General features: G+C 36.1%; 1 protein-coding gene and 1 pseudogene across 2 annotated transcripts in view; one reads left to right on the top strand and one right to left on the bottom strand.

The window, feature by feature from the left end:
* Positions 1–12074, top strand: part of LOC306654100 (AP-1 complex-associated regulatory protein-like) — an 84600-nt pseudogene extending 72526 nt beyond the window's left edge. Inside the window, exon 2 of the transcript in view lies at positions 11266–12074. The product of the transcript in view is annotated as an AP-1 complex-associated regulatory protein-like (transcript). The remainder of the gene's footprint in view (positions 1–11265) is intronic.
* LOC306639399 (uncharacterized protein) overlaps positions 1–19685 on the bottom strand; it is an 829262-nt gene that overhangs the window by 368586 nt on the left and 440991 nt on the right. The window lies entirely within an intron of this gene.

Raw genomic sequence — 19685 nt, 5'->3', positions numbered from 1 at the left:
AGACAATGCTAAAATATTATGGGAAAATTATGTATAGGAACTACATAAATTTCAAAAATTATTTTCATCTTCTCTACAAGTAACTAGGATTACTCCTACATCCTTTGTAGTATTTCTTATTGTATCTTCTATTGGGTACCTTGTCATAACTATCGAGAGTATTTTAATAGTGTATAACTTCTATCTATGCCTCGTATTGCTTACCATCTAAGGGACCAAGCTACCAATCAGTTCAAGTAGTCAAAGCTGCTTTCATTTTTATCACAACAGCCTAATTTTGAGTCTACAAATTGCTTCTAATGGAGCAAGAGATCAAAATTCTTTAAAATATAAACTTGCAGTTTCATAGGAATATTAGGATTTCACATCTAAGGAATAAAGTGATATCTGTAAAATTGAGTAATTTTGCTAGAGGTGGGGAGGGCTAACCCTTCAGGAAAGAATTTATAGACTTGTATTTATTATATATGTAATTTATACTGTGGAATCGTTGTAGTATTAAACTCAATCCGCAATACTGCTCAACCACCCTAAAAAACCCATGAGTGTGGAAGTTGAGCATGACTAGCACACTATTCTGTGTTCCACATGGACACCAGGCTTTCCAGGTGATGGAAAGAAAAATCCTGTGAGGGGTGGATCCACTGGTTTGCCTGCAGGTGGAACTAAAGCATTTGTTTTGAATCACTGGTTGTGGGTCGTACATGTGGACATTTGTTTCTATGGTGTTTTGTTTCTTTCAAGGCACTTTTGTAAATTTTGATTGAAATGACATATATTGTGCTGTTTCCCCTTACCTATCTTGAATAACTCCACTTGAGTGTGAAATAGTCAGAAAAACGTGTTAATTAAAGTGTTAATTTTGTTTGTTTCCCATGACAGATAGGCATGGCTCTTCCTTTATGGAACTTGAGACAGCAGGAGTGGGTGGAGTGGGGAGAATAATGCTTCCTATAGCTGTGTGAAACTTCAGATAAACACAGGACTGAGGAAAAATATCCTCCCAAAAGAAAAAGATACACACAAAGGAACTGCCTTTTTTCAAGTACTATATTCCCCTTTGTTCTCCTACTTACCCCTTTTCTGGAAGCAACTCTTTGCCAGAGGCTAAACACAGGTGAGAAAAGGGAAGAAAACCTTCTTTGCAGCCTTAAACTTGAACCAGTTTGTCTGCGTGACTATGTGTGCGATGGCACCACTCTGTCAAGAAAGGCGACACTGGGTGTCATGACCTCCCCCTGGTTGCATTCCTTTCCTTTGGTGTGGGACAGGGTAATGAAAAATGATGACAGAGTAAAGTGCAGAACGTGTGTGCCTAGATTCTTTCTAAAAAGGTATGTCTACTTTAGTTCCTTTAAAAACAATAGAATCTGGGGAAATTCATGTCACATTTTAAGATACTTGGAATAGTGTCTTAATAATATATGAAAGAAAGGAGTAAAATATATACAATTTGCATTCACAAGGTGAATTTTATCCTTATTTAAAGGTGATTTTTCACAATATTATCATATTTTCCTGGTCCAATTAAGGACTCAGATATGATCTGCCACCTTTTTCTTTATCAAAGATCAAACAAATAAAAATATTATTTTCTTTAAAAATGCACTTTATAATTCCTATTTACAGATGAGGAAATCCAGGGTCAGGGAAGTTAAGTATCTTGCCAGGCTCACACAGCTAATAAATGTTGAAGTCAGATTTCAAACTTGGGCCCTCTTGCTCCAGAGTATCCAAGTAGCTACTTCAGTGTAGCAGTTAAATAATAGAGCATTTATGGAGGAATGTGAAACCAAAAAGAGACTGATACAGAGATAGACAAATTAAGGTCTTTATGTAGTTGGATTATAAATTTGGGGAGGGAAAAGTAAGCTTGCAAATTTATGTTAAAGGAGCGGCTCCTACTGTTTATATTTTTTAAGCGATGGAAGTCCCATGTTGTGGCAAGGTTCAACCTGTCCAAGGACTGGATCCCTGTAGAGAAGAGATGTTGAGTATTAAGTGTGAAGTTGCTTGTGGTATCTCTTACTTGAAATTTGAATTTACCCTGAACAAATACAGATTCGAGTGTTGTCAAAGAGGTGGGTAGTGAATGGTATGTAATATAGTTTTTCATAGAAGTGAGATTTACTACAAAATGGAAATAATGAAATTTTTCTAGTAACTAAAGACACTTCAACTTCCCTTGTGGAAAGTGGGATACAGTCATTAGAAATATCCTTTGGGTTGTAACCCAAACAGACTTCTCTAGGAAGAGAAAATCCATGAAAATTTATATGCAAATTTTAAAAAGCAACAGTATTCCCAGGATTGTTTTAACCTCACCTCCTAACTCATGTCTTTGTGATGGAGCAATGATGAGGTAGGGAATGATGTTACCTATACTAATGGCAAGCAAGCCCTTAAGTTAATGATGTTTTCCACAGTTCTCTACCTCTATAATCAAGATACACTTACGGAACTGATTAAAACAGTCACACTCTGAAATGTGTCCCCTAATGGTAAATATAACAACGAAGCAGCAAGGAAATTGCCTTGTTCAGGAACTGTGTGGTGTTTACAGATGCATCTCTGATACGCAAAAGATAGTGTGAGCTCTGCAGAGCCTCTTGTTTCGAATACTGTATTCTGAAAAGGGGAACATGCACATGCATTGTGTGTGTGTGTGTGTGTCTGCTTCAGGGAACTCTCCTGGTTTTATTATCTATATTTTCAGCTGTGCTTCCCAACTGCTCACACTGCTGGACTGCCTGGCATTGGGGACAAAAAAGCAATGTACCATGGTCAAGAGTAACTATCATAGCAGTTTCACTTTGAACAGCCTCTGTGTCAAAAGTTCTAATTCAAGTGACACTAAAGAAGCCTCTAGAGATTGTAACGGAAAGTGATTACATAGTGTTCCTTGCAAAATCACTTCCATTTCCTTTGAAGGAAACTTACTGAAGATTTTTTACTCCACTGATCTTTTTTGCTAGATGCCCAGATTCTACACAGTAGGCAAGGCAAAGCACTGCAGTATTTGGCCAAGAGGTCAATTGTAAGAAAGTCAAATAATTTTATTACTCTTTATTTATTGTAAACAAATGGGATACATGTTGTTTCTCTGTTTGTACATGGATTAAAGGCATACCATTTGTGTAATCATAAATTTACATAGGGTAATGTTTTTTGATTCAATCTGTTATTTTTTTCCTCCCCCCCTCCCACCCCTCTTTTCCCTCTATACAGTCCTTCCTTCTTCCATTCTTGCCACCTTCCTTTACCCTAACCCTAAACTTAACCCTAACACTAACATTAAACCCTCCCACCCCCCATTATGTGTCATCATCCGCTTATCAGTGAGATCATTCTTCCTTTGGTTTTTTGAGATTGGCTTATCTCACTTAGCATGATATTTTCCAATTTCATCCATTTACCTGCAAATGCCAGAAGTCGGTTAACATAAACATACTCAGGTGCTTTATCATTGGCCATATTCAAGTGAGTCCATGCACACAATGCGTGCACATGTGTTCCCGAGTGCTCCTGCTGGTGCCTGCTTGTTTTGACCTTTGCCGTGACTGGGCAGCTGGCTCCTTGCCTGATCTTTGCTTAACTGGTGTGGCCCTACCCTCCGCCTCCTGGAGGAAAGATAAGCGGGCAGTAGGCAGAAGGCAAAAAGCAGCAGCAGCCGTAGGCAGAAAGCAGTAGGCACAAGGCAGATGGCAGATTGCAGAGCGGAGGACTAAGAACACACCTCTAGGTCGCAGATCACAGATCGCAGTAGGCGGGATGCACCACTAGGAAGCACCTCTGATAGCACCTTTAGCACGCACCTCTAGCATGCACCTTTAGTTCGTAGGATGCAGGACGCACCTCTAAGAAGGAGCAGCAGAACTCTAAAAAGAAAAAGATCTCTGAAAGCGTAGCAAGCCTCTTTCTCTAAAACTCCCTCTCAAAGCCTTTCTTCCTCCAAAATCAAGCAAGTCTCTTTTCCTCTATGAGCTAGAGAATAAGCAAGCAAGCAAGGAAGCAGCACAGGAATAGAAGTAGTTTATTTCCAGTCCACCTCCAATAAATACCTGCGAGATTGTTGCTGCAAGCAGTAACAAATATCCGCGAGATTGTTGCTGCGGGCAGCGACATTTGTCTAATATGAGAAAATTGTACTTATTTGGGTTTGTGTCCATGTCCTCTATTCTGTACCATTGATCTACCTGTCTATTTTGAAACCAATACCATGCCATTTTTGTTACTATTGCTCTGTAGTATAGTTGAAGATCTGATATTACGATACCCCCTGCTTTGCTCTCTCTGCTAAGGATTGCTTTAGCTATTCTGGGTTTCTTATTCTTCCAGATGAATTTCATAATTGCTTGCTCTATTTCTGTAAGGTACATCATTGGGATTTTAATTGGAATTGCATTGAATCTGTATAGCACTCTTGTTAGTATGGCCATTTTGACAATATTAACTCTGCCTATCTAAGAACATGGGAGATCTTTCCATCTTCTAAGGTTTTCTTTAATTTCTTTCTTTAGTGTTCTGTAGTTCTCATTGTAGAGGTCTTTCACCTCTTTTGGGAGATTGATTCCCAAGTATTTTATTTTTTTTGATGCTATTGTGAATGGGGTAGTTTTCCTAACTTCTCTTTCTGAAGATTTATCACTTATGTATAAAAATGCATTGGATTTATGAGCCTTGATCTTGTAACCTGCTACTTTACTGAATTCCCTTATGAGTTCTAAGATTTTTCTGGTGGAATTTCCAGGTTCCTCTAAATATATAATCATGTCATCAGCGAACAGGGGTAGTTTGAGTTCTTCTTTTCCAATTCGTATCCCTTTAATTTCTTTGGTTTGTCTAATTGCTCTGGCTAGAGTCTCAAGAACAATGTTGAATAGAAGTGGTGAAAGAGGGAATCCCTGCCCTATTCCAGTTTTTAGGGGGAATGCTTTCAGTTTTTTACCATTTAGAATGATATTGGCCATGGGCTTAGCAAAGATGGCCTTTATAATGTTAAGGAATGTTCCCACTACCCCAATTTTTTCTAGTGTTTTGAGCCTGAAGGGATGCTGCATTTTATTGAGTGCTTTTTCTGCATCTATTGAAATAATCATGTGATTCTTAACTTTTAATCTGTTGATATGGTGAATGACATTTATTGATTTTCAGATGTTGAACCAACCTTGCATCCCTGGGATAAAACCCACTTGATCGTGGTGCACTATCTTTTTAATATATTTTTGTATGCAATTTGCCAAAATTTTGTTGAGAATTCATGTTCATTCATGTTTGTTGATGTTCATTAAGGATATTGGTCTGAAATGTTCTTTCCTTGATGTGTCTCTGTCTGGTTTAGGTATCAGGGTGATATTGGCTTCATAGAATGAGTTTGGGAGGGTTCCCTCCTCTTCTATTTCATGGAATACTTTGAGGAGCATTGGAATGAGCTCTTCTTTAAAGGTTTTGTAGAACTTGGCTGAGAACCCCTCTGGTTGCAGAATTTTCTTTGTTGGTAAGCTTTTGATGACCTCTTCTATTTCATTGCTTGAAACTGATTTATATAAGTTGTGTATGTCCTCCTGGTTCAGTTTAGGTAATTCATATGTCTCTAAAAACTTGTTGATGTCTTCAAGGTTTTCTTTTTTTTGGAGTATAGATTTTCAAAATAGCTTCTAATTATGTTTTGTATTTCACTCATGTCTGTAGTGATATTTCCTTGTTCATTCCACATTTTAGTAATTTGAGATCTCTCTCTCTTTGTTAGTGTGGCTAAGGGTTTATCAATTTTGTTTGTTTTTTCAAAGAACCTACTCTTTATTTTGTTAATTTTTTTGATTGTTTCTTTGTTTCTATTTTGTTGATTTCAGCTCTGATTTTAACTATTTCTTGTCTTCTACTGCTTTTGGTATTGGTCTGCTCTTCTTTTTCTAGGGCTTTGAGCTGTAGTGTTAAGTCGTTTATTTGTTGATTTTTACTTCATTTGTTGAATGCACTCCATGAAATAAATCTTCCTCTAAGTACTGCTTTCACAGTGTCCCAGAGATTTTGACATGATGTGTCTTTGTTCTTGTTTACTTCTAAGAATTTTTTTATTTGCCTCCTGATGTCTTCTGTTATCCGTTCATCATACAATAGTGTATTATTTAATCTCCAGGTATTGGAGAAGTTTCTGTTTTTTATTCTGTCATATATTTCTAATTTCAATCCATTATTATCTGATAGAATAAAAGAATGTGGTCTATTTTAGAGAAAGATCCATGTGCTGCTGAGAAGAAAGTGTATTCATTCTTTGTTGGATAGTATATTCTATATATGTCCATTAAGTCTAAATTGTTGATTATGTTATTAAGATCTATGGTTTCTTTTTAATAATTTTTGTTTGGAAGATCTATCCAGTGGTGAGAGAGGCATGTTAAAATCGCCTAGTATTATTGTGTTGTGTTCTAATTGATTTCTGGAATTGAGAATGATTTGTTTGATGTACATGGATGAGCCAATGTTCGGGCCATGCGGGGATCCAGCCCTAGCAGGAGTTCATGGGTTCCACACTGGTAAACGGGATGCGGGAGACAGCGTCGGTGATGGATGGAGAATGAAAGACACAGACTCTAGTTCTGGTGCAATCAATCCCACTTTATTCTGGGGAAGGCTGGGTTTATATACATTTTTCTTCAGGCTATGATGACAGGCTTATGATTAATAAAATCAAAGAAGTTTCCAAAGCATAGGCAGAAATTGTTTTTACCGAAAGATTATGAGAAAACAGTAACCTTACAGATTATCCTTACTAAATCACAATTAAGAATATCTAACTATGTCAATGAGCTAATACAATGTTTATTTCCTTAATATCTAAACTCTATATGACCTAAGATTATTTTTATTACTTTTTGCAGTAAAGCAATAGAAAAATAATGTCATGTGACCATCTCTACTAGGTCCATCTGGTTAATATCTAAATTGCTGAATTAAGGGTTGCAGGAGGGCAGCGGTCCCAATGGTTATTATGTACCAACGTTTATTATAGGGGTGACATATTTTTTGTAGGAAGGAAGAAATGTTGTGAAAACTTATTCTTTTACCTTACCACCACACATAAACAAAACCATCATCTGGATTAAACCACCCTGTAGGAGACAGGGGGAGATCTATATCTACCTTCTCTAAGGGCTTGCCTTTAGGGGGGTACCAGGGCTTGCCATTGATAAAATAAGCTAGTCAATATCTTGTAGCTACTGTGGGAGATGCTTTGTGTTTAGAACTTGGGGAAACATTGTTATCTATAAGTTTCTGTGCCCCAACAGGTTCTGGCTGTGCCAGTAAATGCAGTGTTTGATTTTTAACATAATAAGAACATTCTTCTGTAGTGAGGTTAACATCACAGGATTTCAACACGTGTTTTTGTCTCCATGATGTTTTTCTGGAAATTTGTAGAATTATTCCCATCACCTCTAGCAAGATCCTCAGACTGAAGTGAGTAATATATTATTAGGAAAACTCCACAGAATAACATCCAAGCTAGGGAGGCATACATCTGGCTACAATCCTTTTAGGGTGAGTATCTGTAATCATCCTTGAGTGGAACTCTGTCAAGCACTGCAAGGAGAGCCAGGTGCCCCCGCAGGGCCATAGATATTTATGATTGTTATGTCTTGCTGATTTATGCTTCCCTTAAGCAGTATGTAATGTCTTTCTTTATCCCTTCTGACTAGTTTTGGCTTCAAGTCCACATTATCTGAAACGAGGATGGATACTCCAGCTTTTTTGCTGTGTCCATGTGCATCGTATGTTTTCTCCCATCCTTTAACCTTTAGTCTATGGGTATCTCTTTCTATGAGATGAGTCTCTTGCAGGCAGCAAATTGTTAGATTTTCCTTTTTAATCCAATCTGCCAGTCTATGTCTTTTGATTGATGAGTTCAGGCCATTAACATTCAGGGTTATTATTGTGATATGATTTGTATTCCCAGTCATTTGACTCATTTATATTTTGTGACATGATTTGGTTTCTCCTTTATTTGGCTATTCCTTTAGGCTAGTTTCTCCCACTGCTGATTTGCATCGTTGTTTTTCCTCTCTTCCTCATGGAATATATTGCTGAGAATGTTCTGTAATGCCAGCTTTCTTTTTGTAAATTCCTTTAGCTTTTGTTTATCATGGAAGGATCTTATTTCATCATCAAATCTGAAAGTAAGTTTTGCTGGGCATAAGATTCTTGGTTGGCATCCATTTTCTTTCAGGGCTTGGTAAATGTTGTTCCAGGCCCTTCTAGCTTTTAGGGTCTGGACTGAAAAATCTGCTGATATTCTTATTGATTTCCCCCTGAATGTAATTTGATTCTTTTCTCTCGCAGCCTTTAAAATTCTGTCTTTATTTTGTATGTTAGGTATTTTCATTATAATGTGCCTTGGTGTGGGTCTGTTGTAATTTTGTATATTTGGAGTCCTATAAGCCTCTTGAACTTGGTTTTCCATTTCATTCTTCAGATCTGGGAAATTATCTGATATTATTTCATTGAATATATTGTTCATTCCTTTGGTTTGTTTTTCTAAGCCTTCCTCAATCCCAATAATTCTTAAATTTGGCCTTTTCATGATATCCCACAATTCTTGTAGATTCTTTTCATGATATCTTACCATCTTCTCTGTTTGGTCAATTTTGTTTTCAAGATTAAATATTTTGTCTTCAGTGTCGAGGTTCTGTCTTCCAGGTGTTCTATCCTATTGGTTATCCTTTCTATGGAGTTTTTAACTTGGTTTATTGTTTCCTTCATTTCAAGGATTTCGGGTTTTTTTTTTTTTTTTTCAGTATCTCTAACTCTTTATTGAAATGATCTCTTGCTTCCCGTATTTGCTCTTTTAACTGTTGATTGGTGTGATCATTTAATGCCTGCATTTGCTCTTTCATTTCCTCATTTGCTTCCCTGATTGTTTTAATTATGTACCTTCTGAACTCTGTTTCTGACATTTCTTCTGCTGTACTGTCATTGGGTTTTATTGATATAGTATCTAGGTTTGTTTGGGACATTTTCTTCCCTTGTTTTCTCAAATTGGTCAGATATCAGTGGGATTCTGAGATATTGCAGATTTCCTCTATTGGCTTATAGTGTCCCTGTAGATTTCCAGTATATCACCTCCCAGCCTTCAGTAGCCTGAAGTCTTGGAGGAACTTGATAATGCAGTCCTTCCAAAAAAAGCTGCCCCTAGCCAACTACTGGGTCCAGGGCTTGGGGCTGGTTCTGCATGGAAATCCTCTCATTGGGCAGTCCTGCTCCTAGAAGCTGGCTATAGACAGAGCCTGCCTCTGCCTGAGGGAGACAGGCTGCTTGGGGAAAGCCTCTCTCTGACCTTCCTTGGTCCCAGAAGCCATCTGCAAGCCGGCCCACTGCTGGGTTCAGGGCTTGGGGTTGGCTCTGTGTGGAAAAGCTCTCACTGGGTGGACCTACTCTGAGAACCTGGCTGTGGACCGGGCCTGCCATAGGAGCAGGACTTCTTGGGAAAGTCTCTCGCTTTCCTGCCCTGGTTCCAGAAACTGCCTGCTGGCCAGGACCCACTACTGGGTTCAGGGCTGGGGGTTGGCTCTGTGTGGAAAAGCTCTCACTGGGCAGACCTGCTCTGAGAAGCTGGCTGTGGATCATGCCTGCCACCGGAGGGAGTAGGGCTGCTTGGGGAAGTCTCTCGCTGCCCTCCCCTGCTGTGAGAAGCTGCCCTTGTCCGGGCCTGTCACCTGGCCGAGCTTCACCTGGTGGGAGAGACTCACCACGCTGCTCTACGTTGGTCCAAGTCTCTCAATAACTCCCCTTCTTGAATCCTGAGTTCTGGAGCGACGGGAGATGCAGTCACCCTCTAGTCCGCCATCTTGGATCTTTATTACATCCTTAAGAAATGTCCTCCATGGGCAAGGAATCACACAGTATCAGATAACAAAATCATTTTCACTCAGATTTAACAGACACATTTAAATTTACATGTAGTATAAATGAATATAACTATGTTTGAGTTCCTATATCAAAAGTCCTTAGCACAGTATATGTGATAGTAGTTCATTTTTACCTTACTTCACATTTAATTCAATGTTCACTTCTTTAGAGTTACCTACTTTGATTATCTTTGCCTCATAATAAAATTATGAGGCAAAGATTTTATTAAAAATTAGTGTTTCAAGGGAATTTTTCCCTATATTCTCCTTATCAGTTTCTATAACATATTCCAGATATTCAAAACAATGAATATTTTCAGTTTTTTCATATGTGGAAAAATATCGGTATGCACTGATATTATATCAAATTTAAACCCCCATTCTCGTGTCAGCACATTAAGGATATCATCTGTGCCAATATAGATTAATTAAGTCATTCTTTTTCCATTGTCTTGAACTATCACATTACTGTATATTAAGTTCTTGTAAACATGGAAATCTATTTAGAGACTTGTAATTCTTTTTTATTTCCTATTCAGGCTTTTAATTTTAAATATAATGGTATAGGCTTTTAAGATTAGTTGTGTCATAGTCATACTTAATATTTTTATATCTACTGTCAAATATCTCTCATAGACACAAAAATAAAGAGTACATAAAACAAAAACCATGAGTCCACAATCCAGATAATTTTTTTTCCCATCCTATGGCTCCCATTGCTACTCTTCGCAGATTTTTCTCTCATCCTGCTACCTGGTTGATTAATCATTTCATCACTGTTGCATTATCCAACTCATTTGAAAATTGCTAATTCTATTTATAATCTTTCACGGAGAATCTATAAAATTTTCATCTGTACTCTTAGGTTGAAATCTGAAGCTCATTAAATTTACCTTCCCTTCCAGAATGAACCATTCAGGAATTTGGGAGCCCTTAAATTCTGATGTCACTCTCCACATCTTTCATATAGCATTGTTATTCTGCTTTGATTTTAATTGTCTACCCTGAATTAAACTTTTATTAACATTGTTTTAAACTAAAATGCTTATTTAGATTTTATTCACAGGTTTTCCAGTCTTCTGAGTTTCATTTTACTTTCGTTGAACTAATACATCAGAAGTTCTGGGAATGAACACCTAGAAACGGTTAAATCTCTTAGCCTTCCTCTGAAAAACATATGTGTTTGTCATTACTCATGAATGATGGTATGCATTAGTGCAGGGTTTTCTGGACTCAAAGCTCTGAAAATGCTGCTGTATGGTTTCTCTCTGGAAGCAAACCTCATACTTCTTTCTCCCTCTGCCTTCTTCCCTTCCACTCTGCAGCGTGTAAGGTGCCAAGTATTTTAGAACGTGTTCAAGAGGTGAGCACTTAACTATAGAGTTTGAGAATCTAGTAGAAAGTGATGAAGGGGAGAGCCCAGGAAGCTGTCATAGGCCTCTTACGGAGGATGAAATTGTCGACCTACGAGAGCGACATTATGATTCTATTGCTGAAAAACAGAAAGATCTTGATATGAAAATGCAAAAAGAGTTAGCCTTACAAGAAGAGACTTTTAGACTAGAAGAAGTTTTATCCGTTGCACAGTGTGAAGCAGCCAGGGCAGCAAAGCAGCGAAAGCTCTTGGAGCAAGAAAGGTTGAGAGTCGTGCAGTGATATCATCCTTCCAGCAATGGAGACTATCAAAGTTCAGAACCAGAAGATGACTTTGAATCTTCTATGAGAAATGTGAAGTCACAATATGAAGTTTTCCGAAGCAGCAGACTCTCATCCGATGCCACAGTAGTGACACCAAATACAGAAAGCAGCTGTGACTTCATGACCAAACCTAAATCAACTAGTGGAAATGAGGACAGCACGTCCTTAGATCTAGGGTGGGAAGATGAAGAGGGCATGAATAGAGCGCCTCCGATGAGTGAGCCTTCCAAAACAGGAGGACATTCCCGGGGCCTCACTTGAGTGCAGCAGCAAGAACACTGGAAGGAATCCCACGCCAGCCTCCGAAGACGCCAACGGACTGGAGTGCTAGAATGGTTTTCTTGGTGCCAAAATGGGTGATAATGGCAATTCTGAGTATTCTGGATTTGAAAATCCTGTATTAGAACTGTCTGATTCTGGCATGAAGCAGTCTGATATACAGGTCAACAAATCCGAGAGGGTGAAATTGTGTAACCTGCGTATCACTTGTGACCGAATGTTAAGACCAACTAGAATGAATAAATGGTTGTGTTGAGCCTCTTTTGTAAGGGGGAGGTTCGAAACCATGTTGTAAATGATTGTTATGTTAGAATGGAGTAGGAATGATAGATCTGAATTGCTTCAGAATGAAGTGCAATCTTATCATCTGCCATCTGCTTTTCGAGACCAACTTAATGGTCTTGTCATGTTATCAATTACATTTAGTTCAACTCTCTGTAGCACTCCTGTTCACTCTTATAGATGTACAGATTTTTTAAAAGTTCATTACTTTTACTTCAAATGCTTTACTAAGCCCATTCCATTATTGGACTATGAAAATATTAAAAGTATATTTTGTTAATTCTCAGCAGAAGTGAAGGGAGCATGAGCAGGGATTGTCAGATTTAAAACAGTATCCCTTTTCCAGCATTATTTACTTCCTTGGCTTCTTTGGATTTTATTAACTAGTATTAAGCATGAGTAATTTGCATAGATGACCCTAAGAAATGCTGAAGTATCAGTTTCTTTCTATATTCATTCTATAATCTAATATGATGATGTTGACTCAATCTGGACAAAAGATAATATGATGAAAACAAATCTTAGAGTTTAGAAATTTAATTTGGTAATAAAAAATGATATTTAATGAAAATAAAGATAAAGTGCATTAGGAATATAACCTTTGTTTCTTGCTCTCTGTTCTGTGAGAACATGATACCTAGTTCTACAGCAGCCATCCTGTGACCATGAGTTGACAGTGACAGCATGTTTAAAATGACAAAATGGAAAGATAGGAAAGTTGCTCCCAAATCCCAAAACAGCAACAGCAATAATGACAACCACCACAGTAAAAGAACCATCCTTACTTCTGGAATTCTTGTAAAGTAAAACCAAATGTTTATTCTACTGTTATTCAGGATTTCTGTTACTTGCAGTTTAACACAACCAAACTGGGCAAAAGTTTCACTTCAGTTTCTAAACCTCATATTTAACACATTTTTTTCCAAACTATCAATTTTACTATCATCTTCAGTTTAGATTTAACTATGCATTGTAAAATATAAAAGTAAAGTTCAACTTCTTCAAAGAAATTTTGTAACTACAGAGTCTGGGTGAGCTGCTCTGTGCCTTTAATAAATTAATTAGCACATGACTTGTTGTTTATGGTTTTTAGACACCTCACACACCCTAAAGAAACTTTCATTTTCTACTTCATTATTTGAGAACAAGCCTAAAATTCACATTTTAGGCTAGAGGAAATTGTCCTTCCAAAGAGGCATTTAAAAAGATGATTTTTAGGAAGATGAAATTAGGAACAGTATTCCATATTACCCAAGTTTAAAATTCTTATTTGTAATGCCCATTTTAAAGAATTTAGAAACACCATCTTCTTTTATAGATGATTTATGTTTTACATCATAACTTGAAAGGATAAGTAAACATAGAAAAAAATAGAAGAAATTTTTAAAAATTTAAAAATTCTGCAAGCAGAGTTTATAGTACAAACTCAAAATTTAAGACTATAATCCATGAATATCTTTCATATTATTGGCTACTGTATTTTGTAGTATTTGATTACACTGAGTGGGAAGACAAAAATTTTTCCCAAATTTTGTTTAATTTGCACCAAATGAATGTGTTCACTTATAAAATATGTGAATGTAAATTTTAAGTCTGAAACTACAAGATCAATTTTTTTGAGGTGCTGGGGATTAAAGCCAGGGCATTGTGCATGTGAGGTAAGCATTTCCAACTGAACTATATCCCCAGCCCCACAAGACCTGTTTTTTAAAAAAAAAAAAAAAAAAAAAAAACAAAACTCAAGTATATTAACTTCTTTGCTCATTTAAATACACCACAAAATTTACATATCCATAAAATTTGTCATTTTGAATTAAAACAACAATGTGATATTTCACATGTAATATTCCTCATACTGAATTTCACAAAATGGTGCTTCTCAAACATTATTAATGTTCATCAGAATTATTTGGAGAGCATTGAAGCAGATTGCCAGGTGCCACCAACAGTTTCTGATTCAGTATTTCTGTTTTCATTTTTAAAGAACTTCCCAGGATGCTATATTCTGCTAGCCCAAGGAACACACTTTTGTAACCATTGTTCTAGATAAAGGTCTTCTTGACTCACTTGGAATACACATCTAATCTCTTAAAAAAACAATGGCAAACTTAGTTGTTCACATCTTGGTTTTAACTTTTTAAGGGACAAGAAGCAGTGTGGCTTCTTACTGTTTCCTTCTCCAAGTTTTATAAAGGAAATATACAGGGGTGGATTCCTCTATGAACTTCAGGTGAATGTTCAGTCTTGAGCTGAAGCAGTGTGTTTCACTGACAAAGATGCTCTATAAAGTAGAATCACCCTTACCCCATGACAGACTGTGATGAGTGATCTGCAGAATGAATAAAAGCTAAGTAGCAGCTGTGTGACATTTGCTTTTATTACTGTAAATGATATATCATGTGTTTGCATTCACTTTAAAGTTGATCAAATGCAACAGAAGACAGTGTTGACAGATCCTGAAAAATGTTAACCTTTCCTTTTATCTTTTTTGCTCATGTGTATCTTGTATCATAGGGCTTCTTAGATAGTTTTATTAGCTCATAGATGAAATTTTGTACAAAATACTCACACAAAGAATTTTATTGTTGGAAAGAATTGTGTGTAACTCTATAAATTATATAGTCAAACTGATTGGTTCATGTATGGTAACACCAGACATTTTAAATATACAATGTTTTTTTAAAAAGTGAATTGCTTAATCAAAATTGATTTTTGAATGCATATTGAATTTATTTTAACTCATTGATTCCAGAGCTGTAGACAATTGATTTATGCTATATATGAGAACTATTTTAAAGAAATCTAAATCAGTTGGTTTATTTGAATTGAGTTTGCAGTTTTTTCTTAAACTTGGCATTAAAAATATTTAAAAATATTATATTATCATTTTGTTTCCTATACATTTTTGAGCTAAATGGTCCTCATATAGAGAAGGAATTTGTAGACCTCCCTTAAAAAAGATGAAAGAATTCTGTTTTATCCCAGGATGCTAATATAAGGAATCTTTTTACTATAAAAAGATTCATATCATCATATAAACTTTATTTTTAATTTAATGAAAATTTAATGAAATGGAACAAACTTTTACAACTATCAAAATGGAGCATATTACTTTTCCTTATATTGCTGTTGCCTTGCAACTTCAAATCTGAAACCAGAAATACATAAGACAAGAGATGTTAATTGTTTGGTTATTTTAGCAAATACATGAAGGAAACTTATCATTGTCCTGAGAGTATTTTATATTCCATTTATTTATTTTCCTCCTTCATGCCAAGTAAAACTGGTGGGTCTACCATGGGGCTCCTCACTGAGGAACAGAAATTAATTTCTACCAGAACTTGAATAGAACAACATAGTCAAGGGAAAGATAGGAAATAAGGTAGGCATTATCTGTTGTAGCAATACCTAGAGCTGAGCGAGGTCAGGTCAGTTAGAGCTCCTGGCCACAGTTAAGCCAAAACAGACAAGCAAACAAAACCACAGCAAAAGCTAAACCCACAACCAAATCTGTCACAGAAAGACAAAATTCCATAGCAAGGGAACAGAAGGCAACTGGGGACGCAATGATCTCATGGTTATTTCTGACTCTCTGCTCTTGTTCCCCATAATTCCATATTTTAGAGAAGAGAGAAAAGATAGAATATATAGAAATTGAGAGATTATCCTAAAAGATTGGACAAATTATCCAATTGGATTGAGGTTTAAACCAGATTTGTTTTAGCTTACTATCTAGTTTGGGAAGAGGTGAACATATACCTAGTGTGGGATCTAGGCTTTTGTTTATTGTCTCAACATCAAATGTGATTTGTCTCATTTATAATTTCTGATAAATATTATTAGTCTAAATAAGGTCAAAATAAATGGGATAAATGGGATAAATGTCCAACTTCTGTTGGTTTAATGGTATATGAGATACATGTACAATGAATGGAATTCTTACTGGAACTTATAGTTAAAACTTAATAAACCAACTCTTTTCTTTCAGACCTTTGCAGGAACCCTATAAGTACAACAAATTTGTTAAGAATATATGATAAAACATTACTCTGGGATACTTTATTCTTCTGGTATTGGGTGATGACGGGGAGAAGTATTTGATGCTCTCCACAACTTGTGCCTTGACTCCTGTGGCATCCTGAGGGATCCACAGATCTGCAAGTACATGTGAAATATGCTCAAGAGATACAGTCTGACCTGTCAGCAGCAGAGAGTGAGGAGATTTTCCATTTATCAGGTGGTATAAATCTAGTTATTTATCTTACAATTTGGTACTTTTAATATGTGATACCTTAAAATAACAATGAAAAAATTAAAAATTAATCAATTGAAAATCAGGTAAAGATTTTCTATGCCTCAAAAAAATCTGACAATGAATATGTAATTGCTTAACACATTTGTCCATACTCTTTAGATGCTGTGTAAATCTTATGGATACCAATAATTGCACTATAAGTGGAAGATGTGCATCATTTGAAGAAAATTCAGTGTCTATTTAAAAATTTCTCCATTTTGATAGGAAGATTGTACAAGTTGTTTTAAATGTACTCTGATAACTAGGAGTTTATGTTTGGATCAAATAACTAATCTAAATCAATTTCACCAATCATTTTAAATTTCTCTCAGCATTTCAAATAAAGAAGTAATCACTGTTAATATTCATTCTATGAGTACAAAAAAACCCTCTCAAACAGTACAACAACAGTAGTTTTCTATCAGTGTCAGCTACTGCTAAAAGTAGAAATTTGAAATATGGTTCATTTTTCCCATTAATTTGTTTGAATCAAAGTAAAGTATGTGGAACTTCATTTTGTCAAAAATAAAACATCTGATATTATTGGGTATGCCCTTATTTATGCATTCAATTAAATATTTCAACACTAGAGATTTTTAATATTGTTTTGTGATAATATGAATAAAATATGGTGACAGTATTATAGAGAAATGATGAATTTGGTAAGTTAAAAATATAAAAGAAATGTGGTTATAAATGCACTCACTAGTTTTATATAAGTAACTTATGCAATATAACAACAAAGCAGTATTGTACAAATTAAAATATGTAATTATTCAAATTATTTAATTTCTTGAACTAACAACAAGCAGAAAAACTTTTAGGCTATCAATTTAATTGTTAGTCACAAGGCAGACTTTATGTTAGATTAGTAGATGCTGGGGAAACAAATTATTTTGACAACAAATTATTTTGCACTATGATTTTTCCTTTCGAAGGAATAATTACCCCCAAAAAGCAATATAGTAGTATACAGAAGAAATAGGGCTGAAGAAAAGTTTTCAGAAGGTCTTTTGAGTTCTGAATTCTTAGAAATTCAGTCATTGAAGACATAGAAACAGTATCTGTAATGTATTTTGAAAGACTGGGATTCAAATTAAGTCCTACCAAAAAATGAGCTGGTCTTTGGGAAGTAAAAGATAGCTTAATTAATTATTGGAATCCCGGACATGAAGCCATCCTGATCACTAAAACTTAACTGAATCAAGGTACATGGACCATATTTATATCTACATCACAATGATATGCCAAACTATATGGCTTCTCCCCATTTTAGTATTCTTAATGTAAAGGCAAAAGTTCTCAAATAATCACAGCTAGCATACAGCTTCTTCCTCATGTTAGAGGTTTGAAAGAAGGATGAGCACTCTGCTTTACATAATTTCTGAGACATGTTCATGATTTACAAACATGGAGGGAGAGCAGGATAATTAAATTTTGTAAATCAATTTATTGGGGAAGAAACAATTCAGCAGCTTATAGAAATTCCAGAAGTAACTTTGATCGTGGGTGTTTTCCACAAAATTCTGATACCTTTCTGTTTTCTCATTATGGGTGTTGATGAATAGGTTTGTGGTTTTCTTTGTCAATAGAGACATGAGTAATAAGATGTATGTAGCTATCCGCCAAGATTATATCACATGCAATATTATTGACCTTTCAATATGTTAACAGTAGAGGATTTTGATTCATAAGACATGGAAAGAAAAAACCAAAGATCCTGCAAGATCTGTGTATGAACATGTTAAGTAGATAGAAAAACTAAGAATACTGAAATCTAAATGTAATTTGAAATTCTTTCTAAGTAATTTTACAGGCACAGATTCCTTATATCTACTCATTTATTCTTTTATGTGAAAATGCATTATATATAGAGTTCCAGATGTGAAAGAAAACCTCAGGTCAGATAATCACATTGCTACCATAATAATAATAGAGAACAGGTCTGTGAGAATTATTTAAATAAGATCACATATTTCTAGTAATGACAATTCTAGACCCAGAAACTGGCTTTTCTGAATTTCTGTTATTTTTATTTCAGTTACCATATATTTCTATAACTACACTAATGACTGTGTTGAGGATGAGCAGATCAATCATTTGTAAGAGTAGTCAATGTGAAGGAATGAAAGATTATCACTACAGTCATTGAGATATGGCATCTAGGTTACTTACTTTGTTGGACTTTTTAACTGTTTAACTCCTATGTAGTCATAGCTAAAAAACAGTTTCCTTATGTTTGGAGTTTAAAGAAAATACTGAATGAACTATGTCACATAATTCTTTAATCAGATTACTTATAAAAATGAATGGCTGGGAATATGACTAGACATGTTTTTTAAATTAGGTTTTGAAGAGAAATAATGGGTTGAAGATTAAGTTATGCAATGATAGAGGACAACATACATTTCCTCTGACTTTTCCTTTGAACTACTGCCTTTGTGGTACTAGCCTTCAAGTGACTCCCCAATGACATAATCAAACTACATCCACATACTTCTTACATTTTATCCTTTGACCCTCCTGACATGATGTCTGTTCAACTGTTCACTATATCTTGCTCCCTTCTCTGGTATAATCTGTTGCTTTTCCTTTCTTGGGATATTCTTATTACTAGTTCCCATTTCATCTTTGAGGGAGCATTCTGATTTTTATGGCCCTAAGTGAATAAGATGTTCCTTAACAAGGGAGCCATAGGTGGTGCACGTATGTTTCAGGATTGAAAAAAATGTTCTGAAATAACAAATATTCCCAGAAATTCAGCATCTTCTTACAATAGAAGTCTTTCATGCATGTTGGGGGCTATGCCATGCGGACTGCGCAGGGATGGCACCTGGCAGCCAGCCAGCGGTTGCTTTGATCACATCGGAGGTGAGAAGGTTGATTAACATAAGCACACCCAGGTGATTTGTCATTGGCCATATCCAATTAAGTCCACGCACACAATGTATGCACAGGTGTTCCCCAGTGTTCTTGATTGTGCCTGCTCATTTTGACCTTTACCATGATTGCGTAGCTAGCTCCTTGCCTAATCATTGCATAACTGGCATCAGCCCTACCCTTCACCTCCTGGAGGGGATATAAACTGGCTCTCCTCGAGCGACGGGGTTCGAGGATTGAGGTTCAAGGTTCAAGTTTAGAGGTTGGAGGTTAGAGGCCCCAGGTTCGAGGTTGGAGGTTCCAGGTTTGAGGTTCCAGTTCCCGGGTTTGCTGATTCACCAATAAACCGT

The sequence above is a fragment of the Sciurus vulgaris genome (assembly GCF_902686455.1).
Source record: "Sciurus vulgaris genome assembly, chromosome: 1".
In the NCBI taxonomy this organism is placed as follows: Eukaryota; Metazoa; Chordata; class Mammalia; order Rodentia; family Sciuridae; genus Sciurus; species Sciurus vulgaris.
Note: the sequence above shows the minus strand (reverse complement) of the source record. Positions and strands in the feature narration are given on the sequence as shown.